Raw genomic sequence first — 19,792 nt, 5'->3', positions numbered from 1 at the left:
GAGTTCAGATCTAGACTTGTGAGGCCATTCTCAAGCTCTCTGGACTATGTCCATAATTCAGCAGGAGTAGTGGGAGCCATAATTTCCACTACAGTCAGTGCAAGTCAAACTCAGTGGAAAAGAAACAAGGTCCATCCAGGAAGCTGTCAGAGTATTAACACAACTGTTAACACAGTTCAGTATCTTTAGTCTGCTGGGTATTCTGTTTACTGTTACTGTTTTCTCTCTGATTATGAAAACAAATAATTCTTATGTTGGCAGTTCTGTAAAGACTTTAACAATAACTTTGTCTTGAATGTATTTTGAGCAGCTACTTGCTTTGATAAGAATTGCAGTACTATAGATTGCACTGTAACACACTAAAGGAAGAAGATAAAGTGCTTGGGGTCCCTGCAGTTTAATTGTGTTGATAGTAAATGGGGGATATTCTGAAAAGAATTTTGAACTGGAAACTTGATGAGCTTAGGAATTGCTGGTGGGTTTTTCCTTCTCTTACATGAAGGAGGACTTTGCTTTCCTGTTTAGTTTGTTTCTGCATAGGCCAAGTACACTGAAAACTTGGGTTATGACAGAGTCTTGTTTTTAGGTTTGTAGTTCAGGCCATCAGGTAATACAAGCAGTCTTTAAAACCTCATTTAGTTTTAGTAGCTTTCACAGTAATGTTAACAGAACTTTTGTCAGCACCTTTGCAATGTTGTTTAAAGTGCTGACGCAAAGGAAGCCTGAGCTAGATCAAATATAGATTATTTTTTCTTCTCAAAATTGCCGTTCTCTAGTTTCTATCATAACTTTGATCACTACAGTCAAATAGTTTCAAGCATATTATTTTCACTGAGTGACTTATTTTTCTTTCAGATATTGTTGCACTAGTGCTATTCAGGAAAAGATGGACTGATAGTAACTTATCTGTATCTCTCTTGTGACCATGACAGAGCACTGAAGATCTTCCTATTCCTGTGCTGTGTGACAAAAGCTTTAACCTCTTTTGCTGTTGTCCTGATGCAGGTGCAGCTGCCTCAGCCACTGTTTTCATTATATCAGTACTCTTTGTTCATGTGCCGATTTTTCCTTTTCTGCTCGTGTCAAACTTAATTATGTTAATTTCTAATTTGTTGTATTTACAGCTTTATTAGTTCTTGCTCCTCTGCATCCTGAACATTTCGAGCTTCTGCTGTTGCTCATGTTATCTCCTTGCATTTTTTTGAATGATTGTGTCTCTAGATAGTCCTTTCTACTGAGAAATTACTTAGAAAGATCTTTTATATTACTGCCTTATTTTGTCAAAGTTCTCTTCACTGTCCAGATTTCTGTGTTCAACTTTCACTACAGCAGCCATTCTAGTCTGATTATGCCTGCCACAGTTATGATAAGTAGCTTTCCAGTCTGTGGTTGTCAAGCACAACTTGAGTTATTTTGTGGAGTCATAGGATAGTGGAAATCTCTAGATAAGCTCGAAGTCTGCCCAAAGCTAGAACAGGTTGTTCAGGAGATTTTCCTGTTTAACACTGGAAGTCTCAAAGGGTTGGAAGTTTTGCAGCCCCTCCTGGCTACCTGCCATAGTACTTAATTATACCCTTTCTGAAGAATTTTTCCTGACATGATCAGAATTGTTCATGCTACGGTTTGCGCATATTGCCTTTTGTCCTTGCTGCTTCAGGTGGAATTTGGAGGTGGGTTTGCATGTCAAAGCTTTGGTAGTGGGAGATGGGGGGCTACAGGGGTTTCTTCTATGAGAAGCTGCCAGAAGGTTCCCCTATGTCTGACAGAGCTAGTGCCAGGTGGCTCCAGGACAGACACCCTGCTGCTGTCGAAGGCTGTCCCCATCAGTGGTGGTGGTAGCACATCTGGAGCAGCACATTTAAGAACACAGGGGAAAGCCCCTCTGCAACAGCAGTTGCAGCCAGAGAGAAGAGTGAGAGTTATGTGAGAGAGAGCGAGCTCTGCAGGCTCCCAAGGTCAGTGAAGAAGGGGAGAAGCAGCTCCAGGTGCCCGAGCAGAGATTCCCGTGCAGCCCATGGTGAGGCAGGCTGTGCCCCTGCAGCCCATGGAGGTGCATGGTGGCGCAGGTATCCAGCATGCAGCCTGGGGAGGCTCCCATAGCAGAGCAGGGGGATGCCCAAAGGATTGATCCCAGCCTAGTTTAATTGAATTATTAATTTTATCTGCTTTCACTGAAATAAGAATATTAGCAGATCTGATATTAACAGATTGTAGATACTAACAGGTTGAAGGGAGTTATCTTAAGGCAGTTTCAGATTTGGTTAGCAAACAGATAAGAGAACTTCCAAACTCAGACACCATTGATATGAATTAATTCTCATTTTGTTGGCTAGCTTGAAAACTTTGCTGGGATTAATTCCCAGTGCAGTGTAGCAGGAGAGGTAGCAGTGTTTCACAGTTAGTGCCTGTAAACAGTTTAAAACAAATACACAGCTGGTTTGTTTCCTACTAAAGTAAACATGTACCGGCTGTAAATAGCTCAGAAGTGCAGCGCTCCCCTTATCTGCCCAGTGTTGTCAGAAGAAATGTATGCTTTGCTTTTCCAGACTGAGCATTGTGATCTGTTCTGGCTGGATTCTTTCAGTATCAAATACACTGTGATAAATAACTTATTTGTGTTTTTAAAAGAAAACGATCAATTTATTCCCCACAAGTAGCAGCATCATTAAATGCACCAGCAAGGTAAGATAATGAAAATTACTTTCAATAAAACCCCTCTCTATCTCTCCTTTAACTTCTAGCTCAACTGGAAATTTTATCTATTATCTGTTGATCCAGCAACTAAAGAACTTGGTAGAAGTTTATTTTTTTACAAACAGGTTGGAGGAAGAAAAGACTGTTCAGAAAAACATGCCAAATGCTCTGTGCTGTCCTCAAATACAGAATAGAAACTGTCTCCCTTCTGCTCAGAAACAATGTGGTAGGCTTTAGCACAGGGAGAAAAGGGAGACTTTCAAGTTGCTCATCTGGAAAGAGAATGTGTGATGTTGCTGCAGTGGTTTGTATTGAATTGTTATGGGAAAGCTGAAGTGTTCTGTGGCTGTGAACTGATGACCTGTTGTAGAGCTGTCTGTACCAGTGGGAAAACTTGTACACTGCTGCTAGTGGTTACTGTGTTTTCAGACTTGCTGCATAGGATTGCTTCTCTGAGCACTCGGGATGAACATTGTGGTCAAGATGCCGTTTCGGTTCTCTTTTTAAGTTAACCTGGCTCAGGAAGAACAATAAGGCATGCTCTTGTTACCATTGCTGCTTAAACTTGCAGTTGTTCCTGAAATGGTACCATTTAACTTTCAAGCAGTTTGATTGACACTGAGGCTAGATTTCCATTGATTTCAATGGGCTGTCACTCAAACCACTATTGGCATGAGCTTTTGCTGTGGTTGTACCTGTTCCAGTGTTCCTTGCAGTGTGTATCCTCAGGTGTGTACCTGTTATTTGTGCATCCCCTGCCTTCCTGCTGTGATACTAAATTCAGTTTGGAATATTTGGAATGGCCTGTCATCTAAAGCATAAGCAGCCTTGATTTACTCTAAGAGTGTGATTTCAGTCATTCTTAATATTTTTCTTGATCTGAAGTGAGCACCTGAAAGAGTCTGGTAGGACTTGAAATGGAATAGGTTGGTGATAAGGGTTTATTAGCCTCTAAGTAGCCTCTAAAATTCTAAATAGAAGTTTACAGTGTGTGGATAGCTAGGTTCTGCCAATTAATTCTAATGGATGTTCATGCTTCGTCTGAATACATTTCGTTGTTGTTGTATGCCTGTTCTCCATACACTGAAGCCTTTTGACACTCTGCCTTGCTGGCAGTTGTCACTCTATGAGGAAAGCAGTGTAGGTTTTCCTTAGAGTAATAGGTTTGGTTTTTATGCAGCAGCCCTCTTCTGACAGGACACAGAAAACCTTTACCAAGCTTTCAAGTTCCTTGTATTTTTAATTCATGTGACTTCCCATGTTCCACACAAGGCATCCAGAGATGTTTATGCCTTTTTCTGCTTCATGAAAGCACTTCCTTGGAGGAACAGTTTCTTTTTGTGACTCTTTCTGTTTGCCTTGTTTTGTGTAGAATTACAAGGATGGGGGGAGGTTACTACTACTGTTACTATTTTCAACAGGAGCAAATAGGTGTTTTTTCAAGACTCCTGTACTTAAGCAGGCTTGCAGGCAGGATCAGTGAATGTAAGTAAATACAGCCCTTACTGTCTATAAACCAGATGCCTGTAAGTATTTATCAAGCAAGTCAAAAGCCTTGACAAATGTTGACATATAAATACAAACAATCCCCTGAAATAGGATGGCTCAGGAATGTGTACTGATCTGAACCATCCTTTAAAACTGTAGGAATTGCTTATTCTTGACTGTTGTAGTGCTGCCTTAGAGAGCCTTCATCAGAATCGAAGATTCTCTTCGCTTTGACATGATATTAACATGGGAGAAGGAATGTCACTGGCAGGAGTGATAGACCCTATGGTGTTGTGAAGATAAATAAGAAGGCAGTAGTACTTAGACTAGCTTATATTATGTACCAATTGACTACTACCTATGTTATTTTAAAAATGGGCTGCCGCCAAGGCGCCATCAGTAACAAATTGATGAATTTTATCGTTTGGGTGGTGTTGGTGTTTGAAAAATAGATGAATTGGTGCTTCAAAAAACCTAAAGACATCAAAACTATTAGTAGTAAATTTTAAGTGTTACACTAGTCATTCTATCATGGTTCTCTTCAGGCTTTTGTGAGAGAGGTACCTTTGGGATAGTACTGAATAATACGGTAGTCTGTACATTTTCATGCTGCTTTTTGTGTTCTGCAATAGGCAGTCTCTTTGTCTTCCTAATGGAACATAAAGTATTTTAGGCTAACGTTTCTGTGAAAGCCTCGTTTTTGGTGTTTCAAATAGTGAAGATATCGCTCCTGTGTATGAGAGATGGATCTGGGCCACTGCTGCTTTTCCTCACAAAGTGAGATTCACCTGGACCAAAGAAGAAACATGAGGCACCGGTGTGGTGGTTTCAGAACTGCTTTTCAATTCTAAATTTGCAGCATCAACTTGAAACTGTTGAAACACCATAGGGATTTGAAAAGCGAAGTACTTAAAGAATTTCAGACTGGTTCTGCCATCTGAAATGTGATATGTGTGCAGGGGAATAAAGCTTCCAAAGCTTACGGATCCACAGTTTTCTAAAGGCCTAAGAGAGATGCACCTTTGAATTTCAATGCAGTAGGTTTATGTATCATGTAAGATTGCTGGCTTGGAGGTTTGTTTTCTCATAATGGATGGAAATAACTTTTAGACTGTGCCTACGGCTGCAGATATGTTAAAATCCTCTTTGGTAAATTGATTTCAGTGCTTTGGGTGAAGGTGTGTAAGTGATTCCAGGTTAGGAGTTTTTGGCTGATTTCCATTGTCAGGCCCTGGGCTAAGAACTTTTATCATCCTTTAAAATAAAGCAGATAGACCTGTGAGTCTTTTCCTGAAGAAACTAAATAGTAAGTCCAATGTAGACGTAATTTGTTGTGCAAATTTATTTATCCTTGAAGAAGAGAAATGCTAATTGTTGGTGAAGAGGTGGCCACTTATGGGATGCTTTTTCTGGGTGAATTTAAGTACTTGTCACTGTTAGAAAAATATCAAAAGTGGCAAGTATGGCAGGGAAATAACAGAAAGTAGAGATAATGGCACGTGTAATGAAAATTTACTGAACAATAAAATGGATATTTACAATACAGACGTCTTTCAGAAAGACAAATGACACGTGACATAATGGCAACACAAAGTAGCAGAGTTTTGTGTTGCAAATAAACAACTCCCTTGAGAAACTTGAAGTGTCTTGTTAAATGGGGTCATTACTTCCGCTGTATTGAAATGCACGTTTTTTTCTATTTCTGTTTTTCTTATGACAGCACATTTATATTGGCAGAATGCTTTCTTTGATTCTCCTAAATGCAGCTGCATGAGTGAAAGTTCTTATATTGGCATAAATATTCTTCCTCGGGAATTGCTGTCCTGTAACACTGATATATATCAGTAAAAAGTATCTATTCAGTGGCTTTTGGCAGCATCAATTTAATATTACATCAGTAGTTAGCATAATTCAACTTAGAAATGTGTTAAATTGTTTATCATTTATGGGTCTTGATAAGAGAAAATTTAGTGTAGTAGCACCCTTAGATAAATACAGCTGAGAACTGTAGTTGCTGCTACATTCATACTATCCATTGCCTGTAGAGTGTGCTTTTAGTGAAAGTTTTCATCATAAAACCTGTGTCTGCTCAGAAGTACAGTCAGTGGTTGCACCTTCTTTCTCACATGATGTTGTAGCTGGGCCAGTGCAGACCTTGTCTTGCATAGATTAGAGATTATATGACTTCTCTGAGCATTAGCTTTGCATTCTGGCCAAAACTAAGGTTTAAATCAGTTATCTGTGTTCCTTCTTAAGCTAGATTTGTAAACCTGGTAATTCTTGTATCACAGCTTTAACAAAGAAAGAAAAATCAAGGTGAAAGAGGTAACTGAGAAAAAAGGCTTTGGCCATAAAGGTTAATAAATATTTAGAAATACTCATCACTGGTCTAATTTGATTAATTTTGAGAAGGTATCTAAAGGATTTCTCCTTCCACATACAATGGAGTGGTTTCTGAAAAGGTGGAAAGAGGTTTTTCAAAAAATGTTGGGAATTATTCTAGCTTGTGTGAAATTCCTGCATATTTCATTCTTACTCAGATTGGCTTTGCCAAACCTGAATGTCATATCCTTCCATGATACATTTATGCCCAATCTAGGTAGTGGGTTATATGGAGAGTTATTGGGCTTTCTGGCAAGTTATGAAAATAGGCTAGGACAATGTTGCATTTGCTCCAAGGTTCTGGAGGTCAAGATCCTGTCTTCACAGGCTCTTCAAGAGTAGAGGAATATCAAGATCTTGTGCTGTTGTGATCCAAGAAAAAGGGAGAGCCATTACATACTCTCCGAGGACACTTCATCTGTGACTATCAGGCTGGCTTAAGCACAGCAGCCATAGACCTGTAAAGCTATTTTTACAAATCCTATTTGTATAGGTGCTTGAAAACTATGATGGGATGATTCTTTGAAACATTTTAATTGAGAGACATACTAGTAAAAGCAGGGAACATAAAATGAAGGTTGCAGTGTTGGCATTGTTACCTGGCGATCCTGCAGAAGGTGGTTATATGCTGTTTAGATAAGCTTTCAGTACAGCAGCAGAACTGCCAGAGAGGTAATGAGGTTTGCTGGAGATTTTGACAGCACGCTATAGGAAATGGCATCAATGGCGTAACATTTCACTGAACATCTGTCAGTGCTTTACGGAAGTGGATATTTCTATGCCAAGTGGGTTAAAAACTTCCTTTCTCATCTTAATAATAATATATTCCCTTCTTACCAACTTGAATGAGATACTTTGAAAGTTGGCTTTCCTTTATTGAAGGTTTTGTGCTTGCTTTAGGAATGGGTTAGCTCTAGAGAATTATCAGACAGACTTTTCAAATGACTGGAGCACACTGCTCTTCAGAATGTAGAAATTCACACACATGGCTTAGACATCTGTGTATTTAATGTTGTTGTTTACCATATATTGTTCTAGGTGTCATAGTGATCTAGGGGACTGGCACATACAGGCTTCCAAAGTTCTTGCTATGAATTCATGCATGAAATGTTCTAAAATTGAGGTAAGATTAATCTCGCCTAAAGATGTCGTGTTGGTTTTTGTAGTGTCTGATCCTTATTTTTGCAGATCTTGGTGCAAAGTGCCATTTACTTAAGAAGAGGTCAATAAAAGAACTAAGGCAAAATCAACATTTTTCTTTCCAGGCAGACTGCTGTAAGTGTTGCACAGGTTCACAGATTATTTTTCCTTCTCAGAAAAGCTAATTAGACATTGGTTTATGCTTGCATGACATGAGAACACTTAAAGATGTGATTATCAGATTCCTGTGAAATCTGAGTTTGTTTACAGTTGCTGCTGCATAGGATGTAGGTGACAATTGATGGAGAACCAGACGGGTGAGAATTGGAAGCGTCCAGCATTTTGTTACAGGCACTCTTACCTGCTGTGTTCTTCCCGCAGGATATTGAACAGGCAGAACAGTTGAAAAATACATGTAAAAAAATGAAATTACTGCTTGATTTTTAGCGAGAAGAAATTTATGAGATTCTAGTTTTAGATTTCCTGTTTGCCTGAAGCCCCTCATCTGTTGTGAGAGTGGTTTCCTTCAGTGTGGGGAGGGATTGGAGCTCTTCCCTGAAGAATATCCTTCAGACTTCCTTCAGGACAAATTCTCAGTTGATTTTCTGGCATTTTGTTGGCTTCGGAGAGCCAGCTCAGGTAGAAGACTTAAAATAGCTACCACTTATTACCTGTCCATTCTGCTAGTTCATTAGTTTGCTCACATGAACTGTGGGATCTCCATTTCCCCCTTGTTCAGTGTTAGTGCAAAGTATCCTCAGGCTATGAGTAAGGTGGCACTTGAGCAGTGTTGCTGTTACTTATGATAATAGTAAAGCTTCTATATTTTAAAAGATTGGTTAATTTGAAGTGTTTGCACTTCAAATTCCAGTAAATTCCAATTACTAAAGAACAGCTGCTGCTGAAACCTGCAGCACTTCATGAATAATTGCTATGAAAAAAACCCAGAATATATGAATTGAACTAATTTACTCCACCTCCCCTTTGCTCCTCTCCCTCAGGATGGTTATCTTCTTCCATCTCACCTTTGCTTGCCATATGATCTCTGCTTTTACTCATCTTTGGCATAATAGATGTGATGGATGTGCAAGGAGTTCAGAGTTGTTGCCATGCTTTTAGCTTTTTTGGGTAAATATTGTGCTTTCAGGGACTTCTTTGTAAATTTCAAACTACAAATAACAGCAATGAAAAGTTTCATTAAATAGTTTGAAAATGTGTAGTACCAGATCATGCTGACTTGCTACCTACAGGATGTTGTTTTCATCTAAAGATAGCTAGGAGGCTTGACTAAATTACAAGTATTTCTTCTGTATTTCAATTAGTAAGAGCCACATTTGATGTATCTCACCATGGCTTTGCCAGCAACCTGATTTCTTTCTGTTTTTAAATGACCCCCTTTCTACACTGTTGGTGAAGGAGCTCTGATGTGGCTTGTGAGCAGGAGTGGCGGCTTTGCGTGATGCAGAGGGAAACAGCGTGAGCAGTTTCAACCCCTTGCATGTGCTGAGAAACAAGCCAGGCACATGTGGTAACTAGTGGGAAACTGGTACTTCTGGGTTGAGAGGAGAAAGTACATTTCTGAAGGATCCTGAAAACTAAATCCTGGTTTCAGTGGCTGCCCATGTACATCATTTGTATCTATAAAGCCTGTCAAGATCAGACCTGTTGGCCTTAATCCTTAAGATAGGTTTGGAAAGTATCCTCTTTTTTTAGTGTGGGCTTTTGATGCTTGGGAATAGAACTATTGCCACTTCAATAGCTGGACATTTTTTTTTAATGTTTCTATGTGGTTTTGCTTGTCTTTGACTTTACAAATAGTAACACACGCAAATATATATGTTTTGGGCTGTTTATTTTTACATTTGTATTTGTAGAGGGGGAAGGCTATTTCAGGCTTCTTCATGTCCAAAGCCCTCTGAGTTCTCAAATGTGTATTCAAGCCTGATTTTTTAAAACCTTTGGGTCTGCAGGCATCAGTGTGAATTTGCATTTTGTATTTGTTACTGTTCTGTAAACCAGTGATTGCTTATTTGGACTGCAATAATGCTCTGAGTTAGCAAGCTGATGGAATGTCCCCATGTACAGGTGAACTGGGGACATCCCCTGGCTTACCTCTTTTCCTCCTTCCCTGTTCTTGACATCTGGATGCTCCACAGACATCCAAGACCTGGCCCTCATTAGAGCCACGGAAAGATCCTGCCATATGTGAAAAACTTGTCTTGAACTCTGTGATAGAGCAAGGTACTAAACTCAGGTAACATGAATCACTGTGATACTGTGATCTCAGTCTTGTGAGTAGATGCTAAAATTATGCTTGCTGAATAAGGTCTAGAAAGGAGTATTAAGTGTAAACTAAACGTAAAGTTTTTATTTTTTAACAATTCACTTATTTCTGAACATTTTGAAACCTCAGTGTTACCTGTAGCATAGTTCAAACTTTCCTTTGTAAATATTTCCTGATATGCTCCTAGAGAGAAGTCTGAAGTTTTTTGGTGTTTCCTTTCCCCCCTCATTTTTGGAAAAATTATGTCTTTATTTTGTGGCATTAAATAAAGGATTTGAAAGGAGGAAGAAAAAGGTGGAGGAACAAACCTTGGAGCAGTCACTAGGGAGAATATCATTTATATTTAAGAGATTTGTGGAAGGTGGTAGAATTCTAAAAGATTCAATGGTACTGCCTGTATTCTCAGACTTCCTGCTGGCTGCTGGCAGCAGCTGCTTTGTTGGGATTATTGGTTGTAGCTTCTATTGTGAGAGTTTTAAAGCTATTTATAAACAATGTATGAATGTGTCCAGTTCTGGGCCCCTCAGTTTAAGAAGGAGAGGGACCTGCTGGAGAGAGTCCAGCGCAGGGCAACTAAGATGATTAAGGGAGTGGAGCATCTCCCTTATGAGGAAAGACTGAGGGAGCTGGGTCTCTATAGGTTGGAGGAGATTGAGGGGTGACCTTATTAGTGTATATAAATATATAAAGGGGGAGTGTCACGAGGATGGAGCCAGACTCTTCTCAGTGGCAAACAATGATAGGACAAGGGGCAGTGGGTACAAACTGGAACACAAGAGGTTCCACTTAAACTTGAGAAGAAACTTCTTCTCAGTGAGGGTGACGGAACACTGGAACAGGCTGCCCAGGGAGGTTGTAGAATCTCCTTCTCTGGAGACATTCAAAACCCGCCTGGACACGTTCCTGTGTAACCTTATCTAGGTGTTCCTGCTCCGGCAGGGGGATTGGACTAGATGATCTTTTGAGGTCCCTTCCAATCTCTAACATACTGTGATACTGTGATACTGTGTAATAACCTATGTGATTGCACATCTGTATCTGTGCTTCATTAACAGACAGACCTGCAGGAATATAGTGACTTTGAAGGCTTAAAATACCAAGCCAAGACTTAATGAAAATCTGTGTAAAAAAAAAAAATAAAATTCATACTTGTCTCCAAATTGCACTTTCATACTTCAGTGGGTGAGATTTCAATGGGAAGCTTTGCATGAAAGCAATGGGAAGTAGGTGTTGTGGCAAGAATGTCTAAATAATTTGGGTAATACTTAAAGAATAAGTTTCTCTCTCAAGGGAGAGAGAAATAATAATTTTGCTTTACTGCAACTTGTACTCAAACTGGAAATTCCTCTGCTTGTTGATTAAATGGTAGAGACAGAACAACATGGTGCTGCTTGGCTCTGGCAGTGGTGTGCTGTCTTTTTATGTGGACTACTGTTTTTCTTTTCTTTGTGTGTGTTTCCATGTATTTCTTTTCCTCTGTATGTGCTTGTGTCTTTGTAGTCCCACTTACTTGTTAATTCTCTACCTTTGGTTCATTGATGTTCTTTGTGGTTTTATTCTTGTACTACCAGTTGACTGGTATAAGAATTAGGTCTTTCCTATAGTTGAGCAAACTATTGTAAATCCTTTATTCACAGATGCGAATTCGTGAGTATAGTGATATTAGTTACAAATCCGTTGGGTTCATAAAATGTGAACTCTTCATCAGCAGTTAACCATGTTGGCTCACTGTAGGGTGCCTTTCTGTTTGAGGCTGGGAAGGGTCCATTAGGATTAGATTTAAGCTTGTTTTCTAAATGGTAAGTAACTCTTTGCAGCTTATTTATACCTTTAATTCCATGTCGCTGTTAAATGCGTAGGATGCAATTAGCTGTGGCTGTTATTGTTGCTTTCTAAAAGGCGTATAGCTCTGTGTTCCTCCAGTTCTCTCAAAAAAAACCAAAACACCCCAAACAAACTTTAAACTTCCAAGAGTATGAAAGGACTTTAGTCTTGGAACTCATCTTAGGAAAAACTTAGTCTCGGTATCTTCTTTACTGACAAAACATGCAATCACCTGTACTGTATCATCTCTTATTTGCCTACTGCTGTGCAGTTTCACTATGTGAAAATGTCTGATGGAAAAGAAATTCAAGATTGTTGTCTTCTTACTGCATTGAAAAATACCCAGACTTTTACAAAGCTTTCAGAAGATTATTTGCAGTCCATTTAGGGAAGCTGGCTGAGCTATCAATAGGTAAGTCAGGTCTTCGCTTGTCTGAGGTATCCTTGAAAGTAAAGAATGTGAAAGGCTGAATTTTCTACTTAAATTTGACAGCTGCAGTTGTTTCCAGAGTGAGCACTGAAGAAACACCTGCATATTTTTTTCCAGATCTTCTTTGCTGAAATGATAATGAGTGCTGCTGAGGGCATTTATTTCTGATAATATAAAATACCTTTACTTTTAAGATAACATTGCTTTAGGGACCAGCTTCTCATCTGAGCCTTTCTTAGTTATTCTGTCACAAAAATAAGTGTTTTCAGCTTTTGAAACTTAAGGATGGATTATATCTTGCCTTTCTAACTTTACAATTAGGAATCAGGTTCTATATTCCCTGTGGCCTTGGAGGGAAGGGAGCATCTTTGACTCTGGGCCAATATGGGTGGAACGAGTGGTTAACCCCACAGTGGGGAAACAGATGTGTATATAACTATGTGTTTATGTCAGCCTGTATCTTATTGTGCTGGTTTGGACTGGGGTGGAGTTAATTTCCTTCATAGTAGCCGGCATGTGGCTGTGTTTTAGATTTGTGCTGGGAACAGTTTTGGTAATTCAGAGGTGTTTCAGTTATTGCTGAGCAGACATGGCAGGTGACCCCAGCTGACATTCCAGACCATACGGTGTCATGCTCAGCTTAGGGTAGAAGGAAGGGAGGACATTCAGAGTGATGGTGTTGTCTTCCCAAGTCACCAATTGGGTGTGATGGAGCCCTCCTTTCCCGGGGATGGCTGAACCCCTGCCTGACCACGGGAAGCGAATGAATTCCTTGTTTTGCTTTGCTTGTGCACACAGGTCTTGTTTTGCCCATTGAGCTGTCTTTATCTCAACCTGTGAGGTTTCTCATTTTCACCCTCCCCGTTCTTTTCTCCCTCCCACCATTGGGGAGCATGCAAGCAGCTGTGTGGGGCTGTGTTGCTGGCTGTGATTAAACCATGATATATAATTGCATAATATTTCGTATTTTCCCTCAAGTGACACTTCACCTGTTTGTTAGGTGCAGCCCTGGCAATGCTGTGCTTAATCTACTTCACAGCTTGTGTTGTTAAATTGACCAGCACTGACATTACAATTGGTGTACTGATTTCATGTTGGTAGAAAGGGGAAAGACCAGTGATATGGTAAAGATTGATGCTACTCTGCTCTTTTGCTCTGAGATGTCATTCAGCTGTAGGGTTACTTCCATTAATGTGGGAAAATCTGATGCTATCTTTTTGTGTTCTGCTGTTGGACCTTTTGCTTGTGTTTGTTCTCATATTTTTGTTGGTTTCCATTCTTCTTGCGTCCTCCACTTCTTTACTTCCTGCTGTATTTTTTTTTCTAGCTGTAAAATATTTAATGATTCTTAAAGTTCAAGGCAACTTTGACTGACAGAGTTAATGCAGAGTGCTAGCAAAGTTCAGAGAAGTTGGGCAATGCTAAGGGAACAATTGTGTGGGTCAACAATTTTCTCTTGCAGTTGATGGCATTCCCACTGAGAAAATAATTTAAAAGATACACTATTAACTATTTGCAGATATTAGAAGTAATCAGGTGTTCTGGAGCATCTCTGGTGTTGGAAGTTTCAGGGAGGAGGCCTGTTCTGCACCAGTTTCTTCTCTTTGTATAAAAGTAATGAAAGCTCTCACTTCTGGGACTGTGTTCAGTAGGAGAAGCTGGTAATGTGCTTTTCACCTAGAAGCCTTCAAAGTACAGTTAACATTCAGCATTTTGATTATTCCAGTGTCTATTTGCTTGCGTTTGAGTTTTTTTTTTTTTTAATACGAGCAAGAGTAACATGGACTTTGAGAAATAACACTGAATACTTGAAGAAAGACTCAGGATAAAATGTCTCTTTCTGGGAATATGTGTTTTCCAGTAGATTAGTGTTATTGAGCATTCTCTCCTCGCATACTCTACAGATGATTTTTGCAATCTGAAGCTATTATTCTTTTCTTGTCTGATGTAATTACCAGTACAAGGAATAATCTAATTAGAAGACAACAACGATGCATTCTAATTGTTCTAATATATTATGTTAATGCTTTATCTTTGTAGTCAGGTTTAGTAAGAAATCATTTGACAACATAGCAGCTTGTTTTACAGTGCTGGCAAATATAACTTCAGTTTCTCTGACACTTACTGGTAGTAGACTAGGAACCCTGTATCAGAGGGTTTTAAGCTCTTCAGGTGCATTGCTTAGAAACCTTTTCTCATCTAGTAGTGATAGTGCCAGTAAACTACTGAGTTTAGTTGTCTGGGAAATCAAGGGGCTTGCTAACTTACCCTATGCAGTTTTTAAGTACTGCAGTAGAGTAAGAAACAGATATTCAGACAAGCAGGCCACTTCCGAAAGGTTTAGTACTAAAATACTCAATGTTTAGCCTATCCACAGAGTCTTTTCCGAGATACGCAACTGTACCCGGGACAAAGTGCACTTGGATAGTGTGCAGATGTTCAATCTCTGTTTAGTTGTTGCTCATACATTTCATGAATTGGAGCCATTCTGGTCTACTCTGCAGGACTGTAGAATCAAACCTCTGTAATAACCACATGCATGCTTCTAGTGCCATTGGAAAACTGTCAGTGCCCCCCATTTGCTGATGGAGTTTACTGAACACACAAGTGCATGTTACCATGTGAGGATCTCAGAGTACCTGCCAAGCTGTAGGAAATAAACCCAGGGCTGAGTTCTTTCCTTAATAATTGCAAGACCATGCTTATGGCAACATGACAATGACCATTGTATGTTAAACCCACATGTAGCAGAGCAGTTGATAGTGGGGATGGGGTTAGGTCAAAGAAATGTCAAATGGATTTTAAGTACATTCTACTCAACTACTCAGATTAGAAATCTCTCTTCCCTACATGCCATTCTTTCATCTGTCTGATGTTTTAAATTTATTTCCTGTTGCTGACAAAGTATTTTTGGCCACTTGAATCTAATAGGTGGTCTCTTTCCCCAAAAAGAGATGGAGTACTTGGTGCTTGCTGAGCTGATCTTCTGCATTCCCTTTTAATTAGGTGAGGTACTTTAGGTGGCACTGCATTTTGTTATATTATTATGTCTCCAGGTCAGAGATGAGCACTTGCACGAGCTACGATGAGTAGCATTAATGGGCTATTTTACTTTTAATTGTTGGCAACAAAGGGTAACAAGAACTCAGATTATTAATAAGTGCTTCATGATCTAATTTAGAAACCTTTTCCACAGACTCTACCTTTGCTCTTCTTCTATTATATTTTAAATGAAACACAAGGTACAGTTAGACTTTATTTCTGCCATGCCTGAGCTCCTTAGTGTTAGTAAATATACATAAATAGCTTAAGTCTGTGGCTACAGCCACACCACCCTGAAAACACCCGATCTCGTCTAAGATCTAGAAAGACTATTAAGAGATTGCTCAACTTCTACATACTCTGTGTTCAGACTTAGACTTCACAATTGGAAAGCCTGTCCTGTCTGATCAACAAAAAGAATTGATTTAAACAGATCCTTAAAAGTTAGAATGATGGTAAGATGGTGACAGTTTGAATGGCAGTGAGTTGAAGTAGCAACTGTAGTTATTCTACACTGGGATAGTTCCATGCATTATCTGTGAGACTCTTACATATAGGAGGGATGTATAGGGGCTGCAAGTTAAATATTTAAGTAAAACCAATATTGGTAAAAGATGCATCCATCCTACTCATGGCTGGATGAAATTTATTAAGTTGAACTGAGTTACTGGCTGTCTCTACAAGCCATGCTGCTATTAAGTAGTCTTTCTAACTGTGTGTTGAAGAAATAGCTTGCTCTTCATTTGCTTGATCTAAAATTCAAATGCTTATTGCAGTGTGCAACTTCATCAGGAGTATTTAGACAAGTTAAATGATTCAGTATGGTAGCTTTGAATAATCTAGTTTCCATGTGGAAAATCACTTTTATCATCTGGCAAAATGTGTGGATTTTACATTGGCTGCTTTTTTTATACTCTTTGTTTCAAAGAATTTGCTTTATTGTTAATCTAACTTCAAAGCATAGACCTGTTACTTAGCTCAGAAATGCCTAACTACAGTTACAGGGTTTTAATGCATGTAGGGATATTAATCTGTCTACTCTGTTCTGAACTTCTCCTTTGGATAGAGGTTACTGTGTGCTCTGCTGGAACAATTCTTGTATTGATGCAGTTGTGAACCTTGATTTTATTTGTGATTTGAACTGCGTCTGTAGTGCTGTTACGGGTTGTAACATTATTATGCAGGGATGGCATTTAAAAATGTGTGGTAGATACGGTACTTGGAAGATACCTATTGTGTATTCAGCTTGTCATAACTTTTGTCTTCTGCTGCTGTGAATATTATTTATGAAACAGATAGTACATCACTTAAAGTTTTATTCCATTTGCAGTAATGCAGCAGGCCTTTGATTCTTCCTAATATTTGTTATGATATACTGAAAATTCACAAACTGAAGATGAAAATGGTATCTAGGCTGCATAGTCACCTGTCAATACGTAGTATTGACTAGTTGAGCTGAGTGAAGTTGCTTCTAAGATTGAAGCAATTCTGTGTATGGCTGCCAGCAGGTCACTGCCTCAGGCTCCTTAGGTGGATGCAGCACAGGTTATTATAACAGTTCTGAAGGAAAGCTGCAGAGAGCTGCTGGTAAAAGAACTTTCCCCTTTGTTCATATTTTCTACCTAACCTTTAGAACCTCAGATGTCATTCTTTTATTGCATTCCTTTTGGACAAATTTGGGCTGCTTTGAAGTTAACAGAAGCTTTGCCACTGGTTGTAGATGTGCAATTCATTACTACATACAGTTTATTTTGTGCGATTTACATTGCAGAACATGAGATCTTCTGCCTTAAATTGTAAGAGGAATAAGGAAAAAGTCAAAGCAACTCTGTATAAGGCAGGTATCAATCTGAAGGTTTTTTTGCAGGCACGCAGGGAGGTGATCAGTGCTATGACATGTTGCCAATGATCTGTTGTAAATCCTTGATAGGCTCTTAGAAAGCTAGTGCGTAATTAACCTTTGCTTGAAATTATTCTCATAACTAGAGAAGAAACCTCCCAAGATAAGCATGGAAAATGTAATGGGCTTTTCTAAATACTTCCCTCTTGAACATCTTACGGCTTATTCCCAAGTGGAATTGAAAACCATCAGGGCAGCAGGAGCCTGCTGTAGGACACAGGTGGGTGATAGGTGTATTTGAGATGCTGGGATTTCTCTGTAGCCTTAGAATTTACATACAGACCAAAAATGTGTTTGCTACTTTATAATGTGTAGCAAAATGTTCTTCCCTGAGTACAGGCTTCTTGTAAATGCTGCAGTTTTGATTCTGTCTGTTGAGAAGATGCAAGCTAAGTCCTGCCTTACTATAAACAAGGTGAAAGCTGTTTTCACAGGCCAAGCCTTATGTCATTTTCACAAATGAATACTATAAATTCAGTGGGCCTTTGAGTGTTGTTGGCTTTTCTTTACAGCAACTTCTAAAATGAAGGGATTTTAGATGATAATGTAAAATAGCCATGCCATGATCGAGGCAAGGACCAGACCAGTTAACTGCCCTTCTAATGTCTGCTGTCAACTTTTTACAAGTTTGCTGTATTCTTCAGTATTTACACACTGTTAGCACAAGCTGAGCACCTTAAACAATGCTCTGTTGAACGTTGCAACAATTCTCAAATTTGTCTTAAAAAATTTTCAAGGGATCTTTATCTTCCAATGAAAGATGTTTTAAAAGTAGTGGGGAAGAAAGGTAGTATTGGGAATCTTAGGTGTAAAGATTCTGGACACACTATCTTCCAAAACGGTGTTTTGATATTCCCATCCTTTTGACATTCCCTGAACACTCACTTCCAAAGGTTTTCATGTTATCTATCTTCAAAAATCAGAATTTTAGGATGGTTTCATAGTGGCCATATAGTTGTTGTGTTATAAAAAGAGCTATCTTGAAGCCTGACAATAAGCTGTTATGAGGTTCCTCCAAACGGTTTTGAAACTTGTGTATCTCCCAGCTTTCTTGAATTTTACCCAGATGTCTGATAAACACACCATTTCGAACAGTACACTAGATGTGGCAGACACTAGATTCAGCAGAAAGTAAGTTGTTCAATGTTTTTATAGTTGGCATGTGTCTTCTGTAAACTCAGCACACTCTTACCCAGTGAGTCCCATTTACTAGTGAGCTGGAATTTCATCTGTTGAAAAATCTCAAGCTGCTCACTAGCAACTTCTCATATTACAATAATGACTTGTTTCTTCTGATGATTTCCTCACTTGGCTGTGTTTTTAATGTCACCAAACTGTGCAGTAGCTGATAAATCAAGTATCCGTCCTAAGCTCTGCTCTGGTGGTGGCTGCTTTAACATGACTTCTGTTAACAGCTGCCACTTTAAGGCTGGTGCATAAGGATTTAAAAACAATTACGAATTTCAGTTTTCAAACAGCTACTCTGTATTTTGAAGTCAGTGTAAGCTCATCTCACTCCCTACAATGGTAGAACTTTACAAGGCTTGAATTTCTCAATGTGTTTTCATTTTCCACATGTTAGCTTGAAACTGAGAACTGGTGGAGTTTTAATATAATGAGCTGAAATCCTGTTGTAACATTTGACTCTTATTTTTAAGTATCTTTCATGCATCTATCTGCTTGGTGTTAATGATTTGGAGACAGACGCAGAGGAACAATATGTGTGATGTCAAGTAAGGTCAAATAACTGAAACATTACTGTAGTTCTAAAACATACCTGAAATATGTTCAAGTGTAAAGCTTCTTTATTAGTAGATGACTAGGCTTTTTGTTAATGCTTGTGTCTGTCAGTCTCTTTAAAGTGTTGGCTTTCAAACTGATGCTTATACATACTATATATGTGTGTCTGTATATATCGTATCTACGTTGGTCTCTGAAGTTGCCCTTATGCTGTCAAATTGCTTAGCTGGAAAAATATCAGTACATGTTTGTGTAAAGAATAGAAGGGTTTTAGTAGGATTAATAAGGAGGACAAAATATTTTGGTGTCTCTGTATGGTGAGGAAGATATTCTTAATTATGATTTCTTTTAGCAGATTGGACTCTATAGTGATGGTGGCTTTTGAAAGAGCAGTATTAAATCTTTTAACCATGAATGGGAAAGAGGAAAAAAGCAAATTATTCATTCCTGAACACTAGTAAAAGAAGCATTAGATGTTTCATAGCTGAAGTGAAGTCGACCTGAATGCTTGTGGTAGTGCGTTTTATCCTTACATGTTCTATCAGTGCAAGGCTATAACTTTTGTAACAAAGGTAGGCGTTGCTAGCACTTGAAACAGTGAGGAATGTGCACAGTAATCTCTCCAGAGACCTGGCACCCAGTGAAATGATTCCCTTCTGTTTGAATGGCCTTTGTTACATGTGCTCTTATAGTTGAGAAAAAGAGAATCAGCATTTATCTATCTTCCTTTGTTCTTTGCAAAGGTGAATACTAAAAGCTACATGTGACTTGGGTTTGGTCACTAGTGTTGGGCCATGGAGATTCCTTAGGGCAGGGCATATGGGCTTTCTGTGTTCACAGAATATTTAGAACAGGAGGCTCCATTCTT

The sequence above is a fragment of the Neopsephotus bourkii genome, unplaced genomic scaffold (genome assembly GCF_033783945.1).
Source record: "Neopsephotus bourkii isolate Nb327-2 ecotype Australia unplaced genomic scaffold, CSIRO-AGI_Nbou_v1 NB_719, whole genome shotgun sequence".
Classification (NCBI taxonomy): Eukaryota; Metazoa; Chordata; class Aves; order Psittaciformes; family Psittacidae; genus Neopsephotus; species Neopsephotus bourkii.
Note: the sequence above shows the minus strand (reverse complement) of the source record.